Below are 21,455 nucleotides of genomic sequence, written 5' to 3'. Positions count from 1 at the left end.
GAGGTTACGCAATATGGGCTTAATATGATGGCATAAAGGGGATTTCTATTGTATGGGCATTCCCAGATATGGGCTTAATATTGATTGATGGGCATAAAAGGGATTGTATTAGTGTGGTTGCCCTAACAGGGCATCATCTGGGAATCAGATGTAGAGATCAGCTCCATATATGATGATCCAGTCGTCTCCATGTATGGATATCCAGGGATTGATCTTTGATGAGGTGACAGCACAACAATGTGATGTCACAATGTCAACAAACAGGTCAGCAGCTATAGACATTGAGGTGTTACTCACTGACTCACGGACGTACGGATAAGATGTGACGGTTTTCTTAACTGCGGTCGCAATTATTATCTAAAAATGTTCAGCAAGCGACACGTTCGCACTACATTGTATACATTCGGCTACAGAGGGACTGTGAGGAGCGGAGAAGAGGACGGCAAAGGACAAAGTCTGCCATGTGACACCTCACATACTTCAGGGAGAAAGAGAAGAGTTGGAGGGGTAGATTGGAGAAGAAGTGAGAGAGAGAGAGAGAGAGAGAGAGAGAGAGAGAGAGAGAGAGAGAGAGAGAGAGAGAGAGAGAGAGAGAGACAGTAATGAGTAGTGGGAGGAAGGGTGAAGGGAGTTTATTTTTAGGTATGAGCACTGCACTGTCTCCCAGCTGAATACACAGTACGCGTGTGCTGCAGTGGGGAATGGCCGCAGAGAGCGCAAACATGCATATACTGTTTTACACACTCACACATGCAAATTGTCACATACACAGCCCTCACGCTTCACTCTCTTGAAACATGACAAACACAAAGCCCAAAGAATCATACTGGGTAACTTGTGTAATACTAGGAATGGAGCGGCCGCGTAACTTGTGTAATATAACCCACGTTATACTGAACAGTGCACGCACGCACGCATGCACGCACACACACACACAGACACACACTGTAAAATACCACATATACAGTACAAAAGATGTTAATGTGCGTTGTGCGCCCAGACATGACAAAGTAGGGTAGGAAGGAAACAAAGAACAGCATGCAGTCTGTGAATGTGTGTGCGTTTCATGATGCCAGTGATGCAAATAACAGGATGAGTCCCCAGACAATTCTGTACCTGATGAATTAGGTAGATTGCCTCTGGCATGACCTTTAGCCTCTCATCTCTCGAGACAAGAGTCAATGATGGCTACATCACAGAAAAGGGACAAGTGGGCGGTCCCTTTTTGTGACGATGGCTAGCCAGAATGCTCGAGACATGACGTCAGTTCACGGATCTGCAAGACTCTATCTAGAAGTATTTATAAAATGAGGGTTTTGAAGCCCATACCTAGTGATGAGCCTTCAACTTGTAGGTAAGACCTAAACCTTGGCTCTCACCTTTGTGTGTGTAAGCGTACACTGCCACAATCATGTATAGACTTGAAAGTATTGCTTTTGTTTTTTTAAGCAATAAAAGTATTGCTTTTACTGAGTCTTTGTGGCCTGGGATTGAAATCAATATGCTGCGAGTACAATCAACATCCCCCCATTCATCTTCACACGGCTCCTTTAGCAACCCATCTCTTACGTAACACCAGTGTATTTACTTTCACTCTCCGACTTCATTAAGGCCATACCGCGAGTAACGTGGCCTAACAAGGTTTTTTCCGGCGCACGCGGGTGCACACGCGGACAGATGACCACAGCCAGGAATGTGTCTGTTTGTCTCCCCGTCTGGCTGGCCGATCCAAACACACAGCTGGGATAACGCCACATTCCAGAGGAGAGAGAGAGGCAGGGCAACATGTGTCCACACACACATGCAGAGAGGAAGGACGCGCGCGCGTGCGCGCGCACACACACACACACACACACACACACACACACACACACACACACACACACACACACACACACACACACACACACACACACACACACACACACACACACACACACACACACACACACACACACACACACACACACACACACACACACACACACACACACACACACACACACACACACACACAGGAGGTAACAACAAAAAAGCCAGACAAAATAAAAGCCTCTCAGGATCACAGGCCACCAGCACAATTGAACAATAGGACATCATGTTGCATTATCTTCCTCCCTCCCTCCACTATGGGCCTCTGTTCATCTCCTTCTCTTCCTCCTCCCTCCTTTCCTCTGCCTTCTTTATGGCTTCCCATTAAGGCAGTGTCGTTCTTCTCACGGCCTACCACACCCCCAGAGTAAAAACCCCGGCTGTAACCCACGTCTCATTCACCCTGAAGCCCTGGAGGACAGGTGTGTGTCCCTGTGGTGTGCTAAAGGACCTTTTTCCCCCCGTCACAGCATACTGATCATCCCACAATGACTCTTCTAGTCTTTGTGAAACGCCAGGTGTGACCTGGGTGGGAGCAGGCCTGGGACGGGACTGAGCGAGTGACTGGGTATCCCATCCAGACTCACATAGATGGGGTATTGTACAGCAGGGGTTTTCAAAGTGGGTGACAAGCAAGCCCCCAGAACCGAGGGCTAGATTTGAAGCAACCCCGATGGTGGCCAAAGTTGGAACTGCAGCCTAAACGCGCATTTTGGCCCCGCCCCCTCCACTCCAGACAATCCTTCCTCTGAGCGGAGAGCAGCGTGACGTCATTTTGGAACCAGAGCTGGTTCCAATTTCCCCCAGAATGCACCTGGATTAGCTACATGCTAGCATGTAGCCGTTGCTTCAAAACGCCACTGAGCACTTGCATTGAAATGATAGTGGGGGCGGGGCTCGTCCGCTCTCTATTTTATATATACTCTATGGTGACAAGGCACCCTGGGGTGCCGCGACGGCAGTCCAGGGGTGCCGCGAGATAATTTGATAATATTTGGAATTCATTTGGACACTTGAAAAAATATTTGGAATCATTTTAAACTTGAAGTACAACGTTATTTTCAGTCAGTTCTAACCAAAATGCCTATTATCTCAACATTTTCCTCGCAACATAATCACTGAAATATCGTCACTGTCGGGCAGAAACCTCGTATCTCCAAGTTTCAAATGTGTACGTCTTTTGGTAAAGCAAAGCCCTGCTTCATCATACAAGACAGTCGCAAAAAACTAGTGAAATCAGCCGATCTACAAGCACACAACGCCTCGCGATGCGAGGCCACCCGACAACGACGATATGCTATAAATATAAGGTGCGAGGAGTGAAAATTATAATGTAGGGGTGCCTCATATTAAAACAATATTTATGGGGTGCCCTGAGACAAAAAGGTTTGGGAACCCCTGTTGTACAGTATGGCGGTGTCGTGTCGAGCTTTATACAACAACGTATAAATCAGGCTTTAGTGTCTTTCTTGACTCTTTGAGAAACATCATTTTGCCGATCGGATAAAATACATCGACCATGGCTGGGCCTTATTTTGGACCAAGTCTGATTTTTAAAAAGCCTTTATAAATCCTATAAATAACTTCAAATATTTATTACAAAATTACAAAAACAATGATGTTGCTAGAATATACTGTACATATCAACACCTACCCCAAAAGGGGTTCCCATCTTGAAACGTAAAAACCACAAAAGGGGATTCCGTCCTAAATGGGTTAATCCTGTTACTTGTTCATTGCAGACATTTACCGTAACACACAGAGTACGAATGCACTGGGTTTTTCTGCTACACCAATAACAGTTACTGTATAACAGGTGTTAAAATATCAGTATTGATTGATTTGTCCTATAACCGAATTAATCGGTTATAGGATATCGACCAAAGTTTTCAATATTGTGCATTCCTAATTCAATGTATTGCTCTGGCCCGGTCAGCAACAAGGGTAATCATTGTTCATTGGGCGTGCATTATCTTCCATCGGTGCCTAACAAAGTGTGTCAAATGATGGTGACCGTCAGTAATCACACAAGAACTATGCATGTTCACAAACCGACAAATGCACATACATCCCTGCAAAAAGTAACCTGTAACGTTAATTGAGTTCAGGGAGTTTCTAAGCTGCATTTATCAAGTAAGTAAGGATATAATTGTGTTCTGGTTTCTCAGACATTGTACCAGCATTAATCATAATAAATATGATCATCATAAACATACAGTATATCCACACATTTCCAACGTCCCATCGTGCATTGCGCAGTGTGTGCGGCAGTTCCGGCGTCGCAACGTGAGCTTGTATGTCAGCTGTTCTCTGGATGTGTCCCACCCATAATTCTATAGTAAATTACCGCAGAAACAGGTGGCTACAACAAGGGAAAAAATTAACAATCAGGAATAGCATTATTCCTTATTATTGTGTTTATTCGGAAATTGAACAATTTGACCATTGTCTTAGCGCTTAAGGTGCTGTACAAAAGGTTCTTACTACTAGGTAATGGGACATGTCTGGGACATTTAAAATGATTATTCCAGGGACAAAGGGCTGTAGTCCTGACACTGTTTACTATGTGATTACATACAGATCTTCTTAAAATACCAGATCCTGTAATCTAGGAACATAATCTCATTGCACCGTTACACCGTTAACCACTTAAGCCCCATTTTACCATGGTATTGCACGGCAAAAAGAGTAGATCAACAAGTTCACAACGTGACGGCAAGCAAAGTGTTGTGAGCTTGTAGATCTAGGGACGCCAGGCTGAAAGTGGTTAAAATCACCCATCAAAGACAATCCTACTAATAAAGGAGCAAACTCACGCTCTAACGCTCTAACGCTCACGCTTATCTGCGTTTATCTATTCACTCGCTTCAGCAACTGATCCCAAAGTTCACATCGTATTGGCCATTAGCATTATACCAACGGTGACGGAGCCCGAATTTCATTTCTCCCAAATTAAAGCTGTTTATTAGCGTTTTCTACTGTCTGTTGCCAGGGTTACGGTCCGTTCCTCCAGGCCATGGGATCTGTAGCCCCACACACAGCTCCCTCTCTCACAGTTAGGAATGCTCTCTCTCTCTCTCTCTCTCTCTCTCTCTCTCTCTCTCTCTCTCTCTCTCTCTCTCTCTCTCTCTCTCTCTCTCTCTCTCTCTCTCTCTCTCTCTCTCTCTCTCTCTCTCTCTCTCTCTCTCTCTCTCTCTCTCTCTCTCTCTCTCTCTCTCTCTCTCTCTCTGTAAAATTATTTGTATCCATCATAAATATACACTCCTCCATGAGCTGCTCCTTACATTATGATGCTCCCACATATTCTCACGCACGCACCAGTTACAGTAACTTTCCCCACAACCCACACTCTGCACATATCGTCGAACGGGTAAGGTCTAGTGACTATAAAGCACAGAGTGAGCCGAGCAGGCCAAGGCACATTGCCATGGACAAGACTTGTGCAAGATAGGATAGGATGTGCTGCACGCCTCTGCCCTGTCATTCCCTGATGACACAGTCAATGTCAACAATGAGTCTGTCAGAGTAATGTGCCTGCCCCCGCTGGGGTAGCATGCGAGAGAGAGAGAGAGAGTGTGTAGGCACAATTCCATGAATATTTCATTATCTCCGTCAGGAAAGAGTGTAAGGAGACACCACCACTAACACTTCAAGTGTACGAACGTTATGCTGGGGGGAAAGTGAGTACCAGGTTTTAGCATGTGAGGGTTGGTATGTGAGCGGGAGCGTTGTGTGCGCGCGCACAGATTTATTGGATGTGTGTGAATGTTTGTGTGTGAGCAGAGCCATGCTGTGAATGAGAGTGTGAATAATCCCTGTGGGTTGATGCCGCTCCGACAATGCCACCCGTTAATCTCCAGATTAGGAGCCAATCTAGCCAACCCCCCCACCTGGCAATGCATGATGGGACCGTTTACCAAAGGGGGGCTTCTGGATGGGAGACCGTGCCAGGAAAGAATTTATTTTACGTTAATTTGTAATTAACGTAATACTTGATTGCAATGTTACATAGCGCTTTTGATTCATTAGGACCTTTAATTGTGGGCTCGCCTATAAGGCGAGCACACTTTAGATATTGTCATTATTTCTATACTAGGCAGGCATATCAAGTATCAAAAAACTTCGGTTCCTTTCTACTCCTACATACTTAGTGAGAAAATGAAAATAAAAACATCAATGTGTTCAGCTTACTGTGGCGAAGTATGCTATTACTTTTTACAGCAATCGGCCAAATGGTGGCGCTGTAGGAAGCCTTCGAAAGTGCGATCTTTGAACAGGTATAGCTCATGCTGTGTTATAAATACAGCCATGAAACCTGTATACACTTATGCGTCTCCTCATGCCGAACAACTTTTACCCTCTAACTTTTGACCTCTGACCTTTAGGTCTCCCACAATTCGGAATTATATGAAAAACAGTAAAAATCTATCTCCTCCTGGGATTTTCGCGTCAAGTGCACAAAACTTTTTTCACATGAACTTTGGACCAATACGGTCAAACTGTCTGGTCGGATTTCTTTTAAAGTGAAATATAATTTTTTAATAATTCAATCAATATTGCGGTTTTATGCAAATTATTCTTTTGCCTCTAAATCATACATGCAAAGTTACGCGTTCATGGCATTTGGCAAAGATGTAGAGGGTTAGTCAAAATATCACTGAAACCAATCTTATTCCAATTGGCCAAAGGGTGGCGCTATACGAAGCGTTTGAAAATTCAAACTTCAAACGGGCATAAGTCATGACTCGTTTCGTTTGAAGACATGCAACTTGTTACACGCGTGCTTTGACTCGAGCAGAAGACATCTGTGTCGTTGTTAAGTAAGCTCCGCCCTTCGATTTTCCGCCATTTTGAGCACTTTGTAAAACGCGTAAAACCGCTTTTATTCTGGAATTTTCGCTCCACGTGCACAAAACTTTTTTTACGTGAACTTTGGACCGATATCTAAAGATCTGTCAGATCGGATTTCTTTAAAATTGAAACATGCTTTTTTAAATAAATTCCATGAATATTGCAGTTTTATGCAAATTATTCTTCTGCCTCTAAATCATACATGCAAAGTAACATGTTCATGGCATTTGGCAAAGATGTAGAGTGTTAGTCCAAATATCACTAAAACCAATCTTACCCCAATTGGCCAAAGGGGGGCGCTATATCATTTTGAGCAGTTTGTGAAACGCTTAAACCCGTTTGGATTTTTTTTTTTTGCAATTTGCATGAAACATTCTACACACAATCTAAGGACCTTTATCTAATATGCCTATGAAGTGCACACACACAAAAAAAATAATAATAATGAATATAGCTGCAAGCAGCGATAAAGTGGCCAAAGCCAAAAACACCTCAAATCATGAACACAGCCTGCAATGTGCGTGAAATCTTGCAAGCACATTCCCAATAGGTCAAGGAACAGATACCACCCTTCTTACATTGGCCTGTTATAGCGCCACCAGCGGGTCAACTTTTGCACAACACATTTTTGGAACAAAATGGACCAATCTTTGACGTCAGTAACGTCAAAGAGAGCACTGCCTGCGATCTTGACATTTTGTACTTTAATAGCCATTGTTTTCTGGCTTGAAGCGAGCCCACAATTGTTTCGAAGGAACAATATTTTTCTAGTGACAATATCTAACCGTCATATCAAGTTCTCCTCAAAACTTCGGTTCCTTTCTACTCCTACATACTTAGACAGAAAATGAAAATAAAAACATCAATGTGTTCAGCTTACAGTGGCGAAGTGTGCTATTATTTTTTACAGCAATCGGCCAAATAGTGGCGCTGTAGGAAGCCTTCGAAAGTGCGAACTTTGAACAGATAGAGCTCATGCTCTGTTATACGTACAGTCATGAAACCTGTATACACGTATGCGTCTCCTCATGCCGAACAACTTTTACGCTCTGACTTATGACCTCTGACCTTTACATCCCCCAGAATTTTGAATTATATAAAAAACAGTAAAAATCTATCTCCTCCTGGGATTTTTGCGTTACGCGCACAAAACTTTTTTCACATGAACTTTGGACCAATACGGTCAAACTAGTCTGGTCGGATTTCTTTTAAAGTGAAATATAATTTTTTAATAATTCAATCAATATTGCGGTTTTATGCAAATTATTCTTCGGCCTCTAAATCATACATGCAAAGTTACACGTTCATGGCATCTGGCAAAGATGTGGAGGGTTAGTCAAAGTATCACTGAAACCAATTTTATTCCAATCGGCCAAAGGGGGGCGCTATACGAAGCGTTTGAAAATTCAAACTTCAAACGGGCATAAGTCATGACTCGTTTCGTTTGAAGACATGCAACTTGTTACACGCGTGCTTTGACTCAAGCGGAAGACATCTGTGTCGTTGTTAAGTAAGCTCCGCCCTTTGATTTTCCGCCATTTTGAGCAGTTTGTAAAACGCGTAAACCCGCTTTTATTCTGGAATTTTCGCTCCACGTGCACAAAACTTTTTTTACATGAACTTTGGACCGATATCTAAAGATCTGTCAGATCGGATTTCTTTAAAATTGAAACATGCTTTTTTAAATAAATTCAATGAATATTGCAGTTTTATGCAAATTATTCTTCTGCCTCTAAATCATACATGCAAAGTAACATGTTCATGGCATTTGGCAAAGATGTGTAGAGTGTTAGTCCAAATATCACTAAAACCAATCTTACCCCAATTGGCCAAAGGGGGGCGCTATATCATTTTGAGCAGTTTGTGAAACGCTTAAACCCGCTAGGATTTTTTTTTTTGCAATTTGCATGAACCATTCTACACACAATCTAAGGACCTTTATCTAATACGCCTATGAAGTGCACACACACAAAAAAATAATAATAATGAATATAGCTGCAAGCAGCGATAAAGTGGCCAAAGCCAAAAACACCTCAAATCATGAACACAGCCTGCAATGTGCGTGAAATCTTGCAAGCACATTCCCAATAGGTCAAGGAACAGATACCACCCTTCTTACATTGGCCTGTTATAGCGCCACCAGCGGGTCAACTTTTGCACAACACATTTTTGGAACAAAATGGACCAATCTTTGACGTCAGTAACGTCAAAGAGAGCACTGCCTGCGATCTTGACATTTTGTGCTTTTATAGCCATTGTTTTCTGGCTTGAAGCGAGCCCACAATTGTTTCGAAGGAACAATATTTTTCTAGTGACAATATCTAACCGTCATATCAAGTTCTCCTCAAAACTTCGGTTCCTTTCTACTCCTACATACTTAGACAGAAAATGAAAATAAAAACATCAATGTGTTCAGCTTACAGTGGCGAAGTGTGCTATTATTTTTTACAGCAATCGGCCAAATGGTGGCGCTGTAGGAAGCCTTCGAAAGTGCGAACTTTGAACAGATAGAGCTCATGCTCTGTTATACGTACAGTCATGAAACTTGTATACACGTATGCGTCTCCTCATGCCAAACAACTTTTGCACTCTGACTTTTGACCTCTGACCTTTAGATCCCCCAGAATTTTGAATTATATAAAAAACAGTAAAAATCTATCTCCTCCTGGGATTTTTGCGTTACGCGCACAAAACTTTTTTCACATGAACTTTGGACCAATACGGTCAAACTAGTCTCGGCGGATTTCTTTTAAAGTGAAATATAATTTTTTAATACTTCAATCAATATTGCGGTTTTATGCAAATTATTCTTCAGCCTCTAAATCATACATGCAAAGTTACACGTTCATGGCATTTGGCAAAGATGTGGAGGGTTAGTCAAAGTATCACTGAAACCAATTTTATTCCAATCGGCCAAAGGGGGGCGCTATACGAAGCGTTTGAAAATTCAAACTTCAAACGGGCATAAGTCATGACTCGTTTCGTTTGAAGACATGCAACTTGTTACACGCGTGCTTTGACTCAAGCGGAAGACATCTGTGTCGTTGTTAAGTAAGCTCCGCCCTTCGATTTTCCGCCATTTTGAGCAGTTTGTAAAACGCGTAAACCCGCTTTTATTCTGGAATTTTCGCTCCACGTGCACAAAACTTTTTTTACGTGAACTTTGGACCGATATCTAAAGATCTGTCAGATCGGATTTCTTTAAAATTGAAACATGCTTTTTTAAATAAATTCAATGAATATTGCAGTTTTATGCAAATTATTCTTCTGCCTCTAAATCATACATGCAAAGTAACATGTTCATGGTATTTGGCAAAGATGTAGAGTGTTAGTCCAAATATCACTAAAACCAATCTTACCCCAATTGGCCAAAGGGGGGCGCTATATCATTTTGAGCAGTTTGTGAAACGCTTAAACCCGTTAGGATTTCTTTTTGCAATTTGCATGAAACATTCTACACACAATCTAAGGACCTTTATATAATATGCCTATGAAGTGCACACACACACAAAAACATAATAATAATAAATATAGCTGCAAGCAGCGATAAAGTGGCCAAAGCCAAAAACACCTCAATCATGAACACAGCCTGCAATGTGCGTGAAATCTTACAAGCACATTCCCAATAGGTCAAGGAACAGATACCACCCTTCTTACATTGGCCTGTTATAGCGCCACCAGCGGGTCAACTTTTGCACAACACATTTTTGGAACAAAATGGACCAATCTTTGACGTCAGTAACGTCAAAGAGAGCACTGCCTGCGATCTTGACATTTTGTACTTTTATAGCCATTGTTTTCCGGCTTGAAGCGAGCCCCACAATTGTTTCGAAGGAACAATATTTTTCTAGTGACAATATCTAACCGTCATATCAAGTTCTCCTCAAAACTTCGGTTCCTTTCTACTCCTACATACTTAGACAGAAAATGAAAATAAAAACATCAATGTGTTCCAGCTTACAGTGGCGAAGTGTGCTATTATTTTTTACAGCAATCGGCCAAATGGTGGCGCTGTAGGAAGCCTTCGAAAGTGCGAACTTTGAACAGGTATAGCTCATGCTCTGATATACGTACAGCCATGAAACCTGTATACACGTATGCGTCTCCTCTTGCCGAACAACTTTTACGCTCTGACTTTTGACCTTTGACCTTTAGATCTCCCACAATTTGGAATTATATGAAAAACAGTAAAAATCTATCTCCTCCTGGGATTTTCGCGTTACGCTCATAAAACTTTTTTCACATGAACTTTGGACCAATACGGTCAAACTAGTCTCGGCGGATTTCTTTTAAAGTGAAATATATTTTTTTAATAATTCAATCCATATTGCGGTTTTATGCAAATTATTCTTCGGCCTCTAAATCATACATGCAAAGTTACACGTTCATGGCATTTGGCAAAGATGTAGAGGGTTAGTCAAAGTATCACTGAAACCAATTTTATTCCAATCGGCCAAAGGGGGGCGCTATACAAAGCGTTTGAAAATTCAAACTTTAAACGGGCATAAGTCATGCCTCGTTTCGTTTGAAGACATGCAACTTGCTTACACGCGTGCTTTGACTCAAGCAGAAGACATCTGTGTCTTTTTTAAGTAAGCTCCGCCCTTAGATTTTCCGCCATTTTGAGCAGTTTGTAAAACGCTTAAACCCGCTTTTAATCTGGAATTTTCGCGTCACGTCCACAAAACCTTTTTTTACATGAACTTTGGACCAATATCTAAAGATCTGTCAGATCGGATTTCTTTAAAATTTAAACATGCTTTTTAAAATAAATTCAATGAATATTGCAGTTTTATGCAAATTATTCTTCTGCCTCTAAATCATACATGCAAAGTAACATGTTCATGGCATTTGGCAAAGATGTAGAGTGTTAGTCCAAATATCACTAAAACCAATCTTACCCCAATTGGCCAAAGGGGGGCGCTATATCATTTTGAGCAGTTTGTGAAACGCTTAAACCCGTTAGGATTTTTTTTTTTGCAATTTGCATGAAACATTCTACACACAATCTAAGGACCTTTATCTAATATGCCTATGAAGAGGACCTTTATCTAATATGCCTATGAAGTGCACACACACAAAAAAATAATAATAATGAATATAGCTGCAAGCAGCGATAAAGTGACCAAAGCCAAAAACACCTCAAATCATGAACACAGCCTGCAATGTGCGTGAAATCTTGCAAGCACATTCCCAATAGGTCAAGGAACAGATACCACCCTTCTTACATTGGCCTGTTATAGCGCCACCAGCGGGTCAACTTTTGCACAACACATTTTTGGAACAAAATGGACAAATCTTTGACGTCAGTAACGTCAAAGAGAGCACTGCCTGCGATCTTGACATTTTTTACTTTTATAGCCATTGTTTTCTGGCTTGAAGCGAGCCCACAATTGTTTCGAAGGAACAATATTTTTCTAGTTGTACTACGTTGCTGTCCGGTGGAAACCTTGTCCAAAAAAGAAAACCTTCCTTTTAATTACCGTTATCGTTTTAAAACTGACCTACAAGCTCACAGCCACAACAACCCCTCTAGACATTTTGAGTGACACTCTTGTATGATGGAGTAGGACATTCATTTACAAAAAGAAAAAAAATTATAATAATAATATAAAAAGGTTGAAATATGGAGATGGTTTCGGTCCGACAGCAACAACAAACATTTGTTTTTATTTCACACTTGCTTTGGCAATGTAAACGAATGATTGCTGTGCCAATAAAGCCCCATTGAATTTAATTGAGGGGAGAGAGAGAGAAAGTGAGGGAGGGAGAGAAAGATTGAACAAAGACTAGGCTAATGCATTCCCCCACCCAGTCTCTCTCTCACACACACACACACACACACACACACACACACACACACACACACACACACACACACACACACACACACACACACACACACACACACACACACACACACACACACACACACACACACACACACACACACACAGGGCTGGTCTGTGCATGGTACCCAGTTGGTGGTGGTGTGACTCACAATCTGGGCCCAGTCCAATGGGACTGCTCCAGTTCTCACAATGCCTCTCTTCAGACCGCTGTAGGGGGTCACCGGGCTCGACTCCATCAAGCTCCCTCAAGACCCCCCCCCCCCCCCCCCCCCCCCCCAACCCGTTCATCACTCCGCTCGCCTCACGCTTTCCAAGGAAGCGAAAGTTTATCCCCCTGCGGCCTCCTACGAGACCAAATATCCCTTTCGACACCCCAGGCATTCATACCGGCTGACATCACGTTCATACAATAAAAGACCGGCTTTGTCTAGTGTACAAAGACAAACGCACACATACAGTACATCCTCATCATCAGCACTCGGCTTGTTAGAATTGCTTTATTGCTGTATGACCTCAATTCACTCCTTGTACTGGCAGGAAGGAAGCTGACAATAGGTGTGTGTGTGTGTGTGTGTTTCAACCACAGACAACTTAACCAGACAAACACAGTCACAGACTCAGTCTGCACAGCTGACATGATGCTTAATAGTCAGATTAGTCATTCTGCCTTTAGCATCTATTACCACTGGCCAGACTGTCTGTATGAGAGAGAAACAGAGGCAGACACTAGAAACAGAACGTGTTCAGAGGGCATGAGAGAGAGAGAAACAGACAAACTGACACCGGCATACACCAAGCCCCCCCGTCTCTACATTCCTTTCATGGCTGACATAGCCCCCATCATTAGCATGCCTGTGTTCATATGACTGTATGTGCGTATTGTGTATAAATATACATTCTCACCAATAGTGTGGGTACAACTCAGTCGGCCATCAACAGCAGAGACTGTTGAATGTTCTTGCCTGTGTGTGTTATGCAAATGGAGGTTTTAGGGTGGAGATAGGGTAGGGGTGGCCAGGGTTATAAACATAATTATAATCGCATCTATAAATGTATCCCAGGAGCTGGCGTAGATTGCATGTGTGCGGACAGCATGCAGCACGCTCACAACACGCAGGAATGACGCATGCCTACGCAGGGATTGAGAGCACAGCTGTTGGTGCATGGCAGGAGTCATGTCGAACTGTGCATGAGCAGCAAACATCTTTGGGTGGTCATTCATTAAACCTTTCCCCTCTGCACTGCCATTTCAAGCTAAATGCTAACTCCTTCGTGTATGCTATTAGAGACATGCTGTCCCGTTTTTTCTTTTAGCTAGGGAAGGGATGTTGCACTATGCCAGACCTTCCTCCACATCTCCTTCCATGCTGAGAGCAATCCATTCAAACAGCTGGGGACACTTTTTTAAATTAACCGTTTAGTTGTTGTCGTTTCATTTTCTCCACAATTTCGTTACTGCCAATTGGCTCTTGGCCCCATGTTTTTGTACAGTCCCTGTCACAGCTGCTTACCCCTACAGTTGGTTAAGACCCGAGTTATACTCGGTTGCATTGCACGCCGGCGTGTCGTGCACCAAAAATAGCCGCAGCACGACACGTTGTGAGCTTGTAGATCGGCTATTTTTGGTGTGCAACACTGGCTCGCAAGTAGAGCCAGCCTTTAGGGAGGTTGTATCTCCTCCAATATACACAAGAGTCGCTGGCACTTCTTTTCATCCGACAGTGATGAAAGTGAGTTTCACTATTTTGACACTTGCTTTGGCATTGTAAACGTATGTTTTCTCATGCCCATAAAGCTCCTCTGAATTGAAATTTTAATTGGAAGGGCATAATGTGCGGGTGGAGGAACAGCCATCCTGGCAGGAGTTACAAGAGATGGCCCTCCCCAAGTGCATTGGAACATCCAGCCAGGCTGGAGGCACCATGGAGGAATCAAACCCCAGTCTCCAACAGAAACCTTTACCCCTGTGTCATCAACACTGACAGGGAGGGTGCAAGAAATGGAACAAATAACAACACTCGCTCTGAGAACTCTTTCAGTGACTTTCTGTGGGCACATGCATTTATGTGTCCATATTTGTGTGTCAGTATGTACACACATGCGTGCGTGTTTGTGTCTGTGTATGCACACGGGAGTGGGTGGCTTGTGTCACAATAATTATACTCATTATAAAGCCCTAGAATTAGCTAGGTCCTGACAAAATAAGAAGACATAATTACTACTTAACCTAAAATTACACCCCCAATGGCCCAGAGACACTTCCTAACAGTAGAACACTATTATTTTATGTCTAAAAGGCCTCCTTTTCACCCCTTCGTTCTCCCAGTTCCCCCCACCTCTCACAAAAAAGAGTGACAGCCGTGGAGAGCATTCCAATAGCCACCTGTCACATTTCACATTTCCACAACAATTACTTTAACCCTTCAGTTTACATTACACATCAGAAAACTGTGTACACTGTAGCACAGAGAGGTTGACAGAGATTCTTCCTTTGGAAACCAAAGAAATGCTAACTCAACGAGACACACAGAGAGAGAGTGAGAGTGAGAGAGAAAGAGAAAGCAAATTAAGGATGCTCTCTCTCTCTCTCTCTCTCTCTCTCTCTCTCTCTCTCTCTCTCTCTCTCATCTCTCTCTCTCTCTCTCTCTCTCTCTCTCTCTCTCTCTCTCTCTCTCTCTCTCTCTCTCTCTCTCTCTCTCTCTCTCTCTCTCTCTCTCTTCTCTCTCTCTCTCTCTCTCTCTCTCTCTGAATGCATGTATGGCCGGCCCAATCAATGTAGCGTTTCATAAGTGTGGGAGTTACATAAAATAGTATGGCCTGTGGACACAGCGCTACAACCACATAACAAGGACTTCTGGAGCTGACGCGAGAAGAAAAACACACTGATAAAAGGAGAGGAGCGTGTGAGATGAGAGACCAAAAGGAAAGAGACAGAGCTTCTGGCATCATCGTCAATGGCAACAGTGTTTTGGGATGGTGATCTTCGCGCTAAGGGTCTCCAGATATAATGCAGAGATATTTTTTTCTCTACAGCAGCCTAGCATACCGAACAGAACAAATAATATTCTCACTGTCAGGGTATCCAAAACCGCTACTTATCAGGAAATGGAAGGAAATCTAATTTAATCATCATTTAGTCATGCTCTTGTTAATATCTTTCATTGGTTAAATAATAACATGTACATTACGGGTGCTCAGATCAGCTTTTCTTTTTTCACCACCCGTTCGGCGACACCAGATATTACCGATATTTCAACAATTCTTTGGGTTGGCACTTGGCAGTGGCACACGTATTTGTTATCCTGTCATATTTATTCCATTGAGACACATTCCAGCATGTGACTGATGTCATATTTCCATAAACACAATATGCCTAGTGCCTGCCTTTCATAACAAAGGAAAAAAGCAAAACCTTACTATCACGCTCTTTCGAACGACCAGCAAAGGAAAATCGCGCTCTTTCGAACGACCATCATTTCGACCGGAGGGTTAGCGACTCACTCCACAGAGGTTAGGGTTAGGGTGAGGCTTAGAGTCGGGTGTCATGTAGTAACAGCGACACGCTGCCACTGAGCAAAGCTATTTGTGAACTGCAATAAGCCGATGTGTGGAATGTGGGACGAGATTTTTCATGTGACAATGGAAAGAGAGAGGGATGCTGAGAATGCCGATGGCTACATTTTTGGAAAGTGATGCTTAATTGGTAGGGCTGGGATTCCTCACAACACCAGAATGTCTTGTTTAGGAGGTTGCCTGAATGTCTTTTCTCTTAAGAGACAATTTAAGTATCATACCGCTTGGAAATGACAGTAGGGCTGGAACTATCATTAGGGATTATTCTGTTTTTTTGATTAATCAAATAATCGCGCTAGGACTAATCAAATCGATTTTTTTATCTACTAAATTTATATGCCTTATTTTATATTAATGTACACATGTCACATCACATCTTGATTTGTGAATGCTGTGTTCATGATTTGAGGCATTTTGTTCCAAACGGACCACTACTGCTGCATCCTGCAAACTTTGGAAACCAGTCTTAACCAATCAGGATGGAATATGAAAAATCTGAAATACCTGTTTGGTTTAATGACTATAGAGATACTGTGTAACGATTTGCGTGATGTTTGGACCAAATCAATAGGAGTAATTGGCACTCTTGGTGGCGCTATAACAGGCCCATGTGAAAGATTTGGGGCTGAGGTTCTTTTCTGGTGTGTGGTCAATTTCGCTTTGCTCAGGCCAACGGTGCCGGAGATTAGCTGTTTACGGACAGACGGCCAGAGACGGCCTGGCGGAGACAATGACAGAGAGAGGCGAGGACACTGCCAGACACAAATCGATGGACACAGAGTCTGAAAGACACTGAATAAAGGGCCTCTGAACACAAATCATTGTCGAGACTCTAAGAGGCAGAGAACAAATAGAGGGAGTCTAGTTGTGTCAGAGAGGATGGAGAGAGTGGAGAAATGGCAACGGCACAGTGGGTGGCAGATGACAGGATGATGAGTGCCTTTTAGTCTGTGCCATGCATTATCAACACCATCACCCAAGACTGGGATTTACAACTAGGAACAAGAGCCCTCTTCTCCCATGAGTACCTACAGTAGACGATAGCTCTATTTCTAGTGTGTGTGTGTGTGTGTGTGTGTGTGTGTGTGTGTGTGTGTGTGTGTGTGTGTGTGTGTGTGTGTGTGTGTGTGTGTCTGTCTGTGTTTGAGAGAGAGAGCACGCCTATACACGTATGGATACAAAAAGCACACATGCTTTTATCTCAAGAGGCCTCCTAATGCACAGAATGATCAATATGAAAGGCATGATATGGCCTGGTGCTATGGGAATGTCATAGTGCTGAGGCTGATGTAACGAGGAGAGAGGGAGAGTGTCAACAGAGGGAGAAGGAAGATGGTTTGGGTCAGTATAATTAGCTTGTCCCAGGAGGAACACTTGCACGACCAACAGCCTGGTTCTCAATGTGGGTCAATAGTGCCGCAGGCCATTGGGAGAGAGGTAACCTGAACAATACCCCCCCCCCCCCCCACACACACACACACACACACTCCCAAATCAAGGACAGTGTAGAACATACAGAATATCTGAACAGTACTGTCATGTGATTTTCCTATGCGAAAAGCTAATAAAGTATTCAATCAATCAAAAGATTCAAGTCCAGCGGAAGCTTCATGTAAATTTGATGTCTTCTTAACACATGCACACAGCTCCAGCAGGTGTCATCTGTCAAGTACTCAACCTAGTGTTGGATATTGATATGAGCACATCATCATGACATGAGACAAATCATCTGGGATTTTGGATATAGTAATATTGGGATATATCATACGTGTTGGCCTTTTCTGGTATTTGGCTGCTTTACAGGTAGTTGTGTGATTTTCTGATCATACTGCCAGGTTCTATCTGTTCTTAGTTATTATACAGGTATAGGCAGCAGTAGGTCTACTGATGATTATTTATCAACACTACTGTAACGTGTGAAAGCACCAGCCATCCCCACAATATTGTCACAATATCGATATTGAGGTATTTGGTAAAATAACATTGTGATATACTAGACTAGTAGTAAAAATAAAACGCATGCTCGAAAACAACATAGCTTCATGTTCAACCCTGGTGATGGCTAGTATTGTTTTACCTGCTGATCCATGTGGGTCAGAATTCTACATCTAGGTAAATTTCATTTAATTAACTGGTCATTTTACAAGTAATGACAGTCCAGACAGTCAGCCACACTCAGTATTATAATATTTACCAGCAGTGTCATCAGCTCAATGAAATATGCGCAGCTGTTTCCCATATTGAATGGCAATCAGAACAGATTATCATCTGCTTAAAGCTAGCTGGAGGGCTGGTGCACACTTGTGTAAAATGTCAGACATATGCAGCCGAATGAATGAATATAAGCCTGCCAATTATGAATATGCCTGAAAGAAATGCCTACAACTACAACAGAGTCTAGACTAACAACAGGATAATGAATCCTCCTTGGCTAAAACAGTAAAGATCCATGTGTAACTCTTGAGAGTGTAGAATTATAGGACCAAATGTCCCTTTGGTTCCATGTGTGCACTCGCAGTAGTTATACCACTAAATGGTTTTTCCTGTGTAGGCCAAGTAAGGTGTTGACAACTGGGTATGGTAGCCTATATCAAGGTGTTGTTGTCAAAATAAAAGGTGCGTACTAGGATATAGGTCAGCAGCCGTACGCTATACGCAGAGGTTTTCGTTTTCGATTCTGTTATAAATCAAACGGTATTTCACACTACAGACAACGCAAGATACCCCACCATGCATGCAGGCAGATATTGTATTAATCGCAGAGAAAAGAGACGCTACTGTAAAACAAACAAAAAAACAGCATAGTTTCACTTTACCTGTGCTGTCATTTCACGCAGGAGCTTTATTAACACTAACGACGCAGACGGAACGGAATAAGGGTTAAATAAAGGCAATGCAGTCTCAGCTCAATACCTTACAAGATGAACGTTGTTTCAAGCCGACTTCCAGACCTTCCCTCGGAGGCCCGGATGCCCGTCTCTCTGCTTCTCCACCCACCGAAGGAGAAAAGCACAAGCTCGGCTCCCTGCTCGATCCGGTTAACGATATTCTCCCAGGATGATGAAGAAGAACGCCGTTTTCACGGTACAAATATCAAAAGCAATGCTCCCCCGCACGGCTCGGAATAAGATCCCCACCCCGGCCCCGAAACCTCACTTCTTCTTTCTTTGGCAGGACGCAAGTTTGGAGTGGCCACAAGACAAGAGGATAGTGTCGACATATGAGTCGGGAGGGGTGCAGGCTGTGGCTGCCCGCATTCTGACGCCTCCTCCGCTTCTAGTCAGTAAGCGGTGCTGCTACCAGGCCAACTGCACAGCTCCGTCACTTTCTATCATATTCTAAACACGCTCGTCAAGTCAGACCTGCGTAGATAAGCATTTAACTTCCGGTCACTGGACTTCATAATAAGAGCGACTTGACTTCAAAATAAGAGTAACATACTGACTGCGTAGGACAGGTGCTGATCAACCTGAACCTTTTACAGTTTACTTTACAGCAGGGGTTTTCAACCCTTCTCATATCATTTGTTGTCACCAGCCGAAGGCATGGGGGAGAGTATGTTTTCCCCTTCGTCCGTCCGTGTGTCCGTGCGTGCGTCCGTCCGTGCGTCCGTGCGTCCTCGCAGTTTGTTACCACCTAATCTCAGTCACCGTTGGCCCGGTCGCTGCCAAAGTGAGCACACACATTCCCTGGATGCCAATTCAGAACCTCTGACCCACGTTTTTCAAATGGGTCTGTTCTAGCGCCACCATGAGGCCGATTTTTTGCAAAACACATTTCTGTGCTACTCTTACAGATGTTGTCCAAAAATCCTACAAATCGGTAGGCAGTATCTCGACAGTCATGTGATTGACACAGATCTTTCCGATTTTGCATATTCCATCCTGATTGGCTAAGATTGGCTTCCAAAGTTTGCAGGATTGGGCCGTTTTGAACAAAATGCCTCAAATCCTAAACGCAAAGTGCAATTATCATGAAATCGCGCACACATGTTCCCACTAGGTCGAGGAAGAAATGCCACTTCAAATTTTTGAAATCAGCCTCATGGTGGCGCTATAACAGGCCGATTTGTGGTTTTACCTATAACGCCACCGATCAGTTTCAAACTTTGTAAGCGCACTCCCTAGAGAAAAGGGAAAAACCCTTTCCCTGCATTTTTCACATCAGCCTTTTATAGTGCCACCTTTGGGCTGACTTATGTAAAACACATTTTTGGATATTACTCCTTCAGATCTTCTCCAAAAATAACACAAATCGGTACACAGTATCTCTATAGTCATGTGATCCAGTCTGAATCTCCATCTGATCTTTCATATTCCATCCTGATTGGCTAATATTAGCTTCCAAACTTTGCAGGATTGCTCCGTTTTTGAACAAAATGCCTTAAATCATCAATGCAGCTTGCGATTACCGTGAAATTTGCCACACATATTCCCAATATGTCAAGGAACAAATGCTATCCTTTTCACATTGGCCTGTTATAGCGCCACCAGCAGGTAGACTTTAGCAATACACATTTTTGGAAAACAATGCTTCAAATCATGCATGCAGCGTCCAATAGCCATGAAAGGTCTATAGGTGAAGAACACATGCCACCCTTTTTACATTGGCCTATTATACAGTAGCACCACCAGGACGCCTGGCCTGGTGGAGACCTGTGCTCGGAAGAGCACTGCTTCTAGTTTAACAATAATTTAACTCTTGAGAGCTTTGCAGGTCCATATGGTTTCATTTTACGCTCTCAAGAGTTAAAGTCTCTAAGGGTCCATTTGGTACCAACTCTCCATCATTTAGCTGGGGACCAGCACCACCTGGAACCCCCCCCCCCCCAAGGACCACTGGTGGTCCCTGGATCACTGGTTGAAAACCACTGGTTTACAGCAATAAATAACGTTATCCTTTCACAGTCTGTCCAATGTGTCCATGCATTGTAAATGGTCAGCAATTATGCAGCCTAGATGTTAAAATGTAACATCTAGGCTACCCCTCTCTCGCGCACACACGCACATGCACACACACGCACATACGCACGCACGCACACTAGAACACCAATAACCAGACAACAGCTGCTGGCTAACGAAATGAAAAATATGCTGTTAATCATTTTGAATCCTTTTTTTAGCCTATGGCATTTAACAAAACTGTCCAACTGCCCAAATAAACAACAAAAAATGTATCATATTTAATTGGCCACTTATTATATTAACACAGATTATATAGCCTAGTTTTATTATTGTTGTTTACACCATACAAAAAACCTGTATAACACAGGTTTTGTCACAACTCATTCTTTGCATCCAAATGTAC

The 21,455-nt window shown here is 42.9% G+C and overlaps 1 protein-coding gene across 1 annotated transcript in view; it reads right to left on the bottom strand.

Moving 5' to 3' along the window:
- The window catches only part of cdk17 (cyclin dependent kinase 17), a 58,915-nt gene extending 39,611 nt beyond the window's left edge, over nucleotides 1–19,304 (bottom strand). Inside the window, exon 1 of the mRNA XM_080754175.1 lies at nucleotides 19,062–19,304. The gene's annotated coding sequence lies outside the window, so the exon portion shown is untranslated. The remainder of the gene's footprint in view (nucleotides 1–19,061) is intronic.
- Between the last annotated feature and the right edge of the window lie 2,151 nt (nucleotides 19,305–21,455).

Source organism: Nannobrachium achirus (genome assembly GCF_963921795.1).
Source record: "Nannobrachium achirus genome assembly, chromosome: 23".
NCBI classification, from domain to species: Eukaryota; Metazoa; Chordata; class Actinopteri; order Myctophiformes; family Myctophidae; genus Nannobrachium; species Nannobrachium achirus.
Note: the sequence above shows the minus strand (reverse complement) of the source record. Positions and strands in the feature narration are given on the sequence as shown.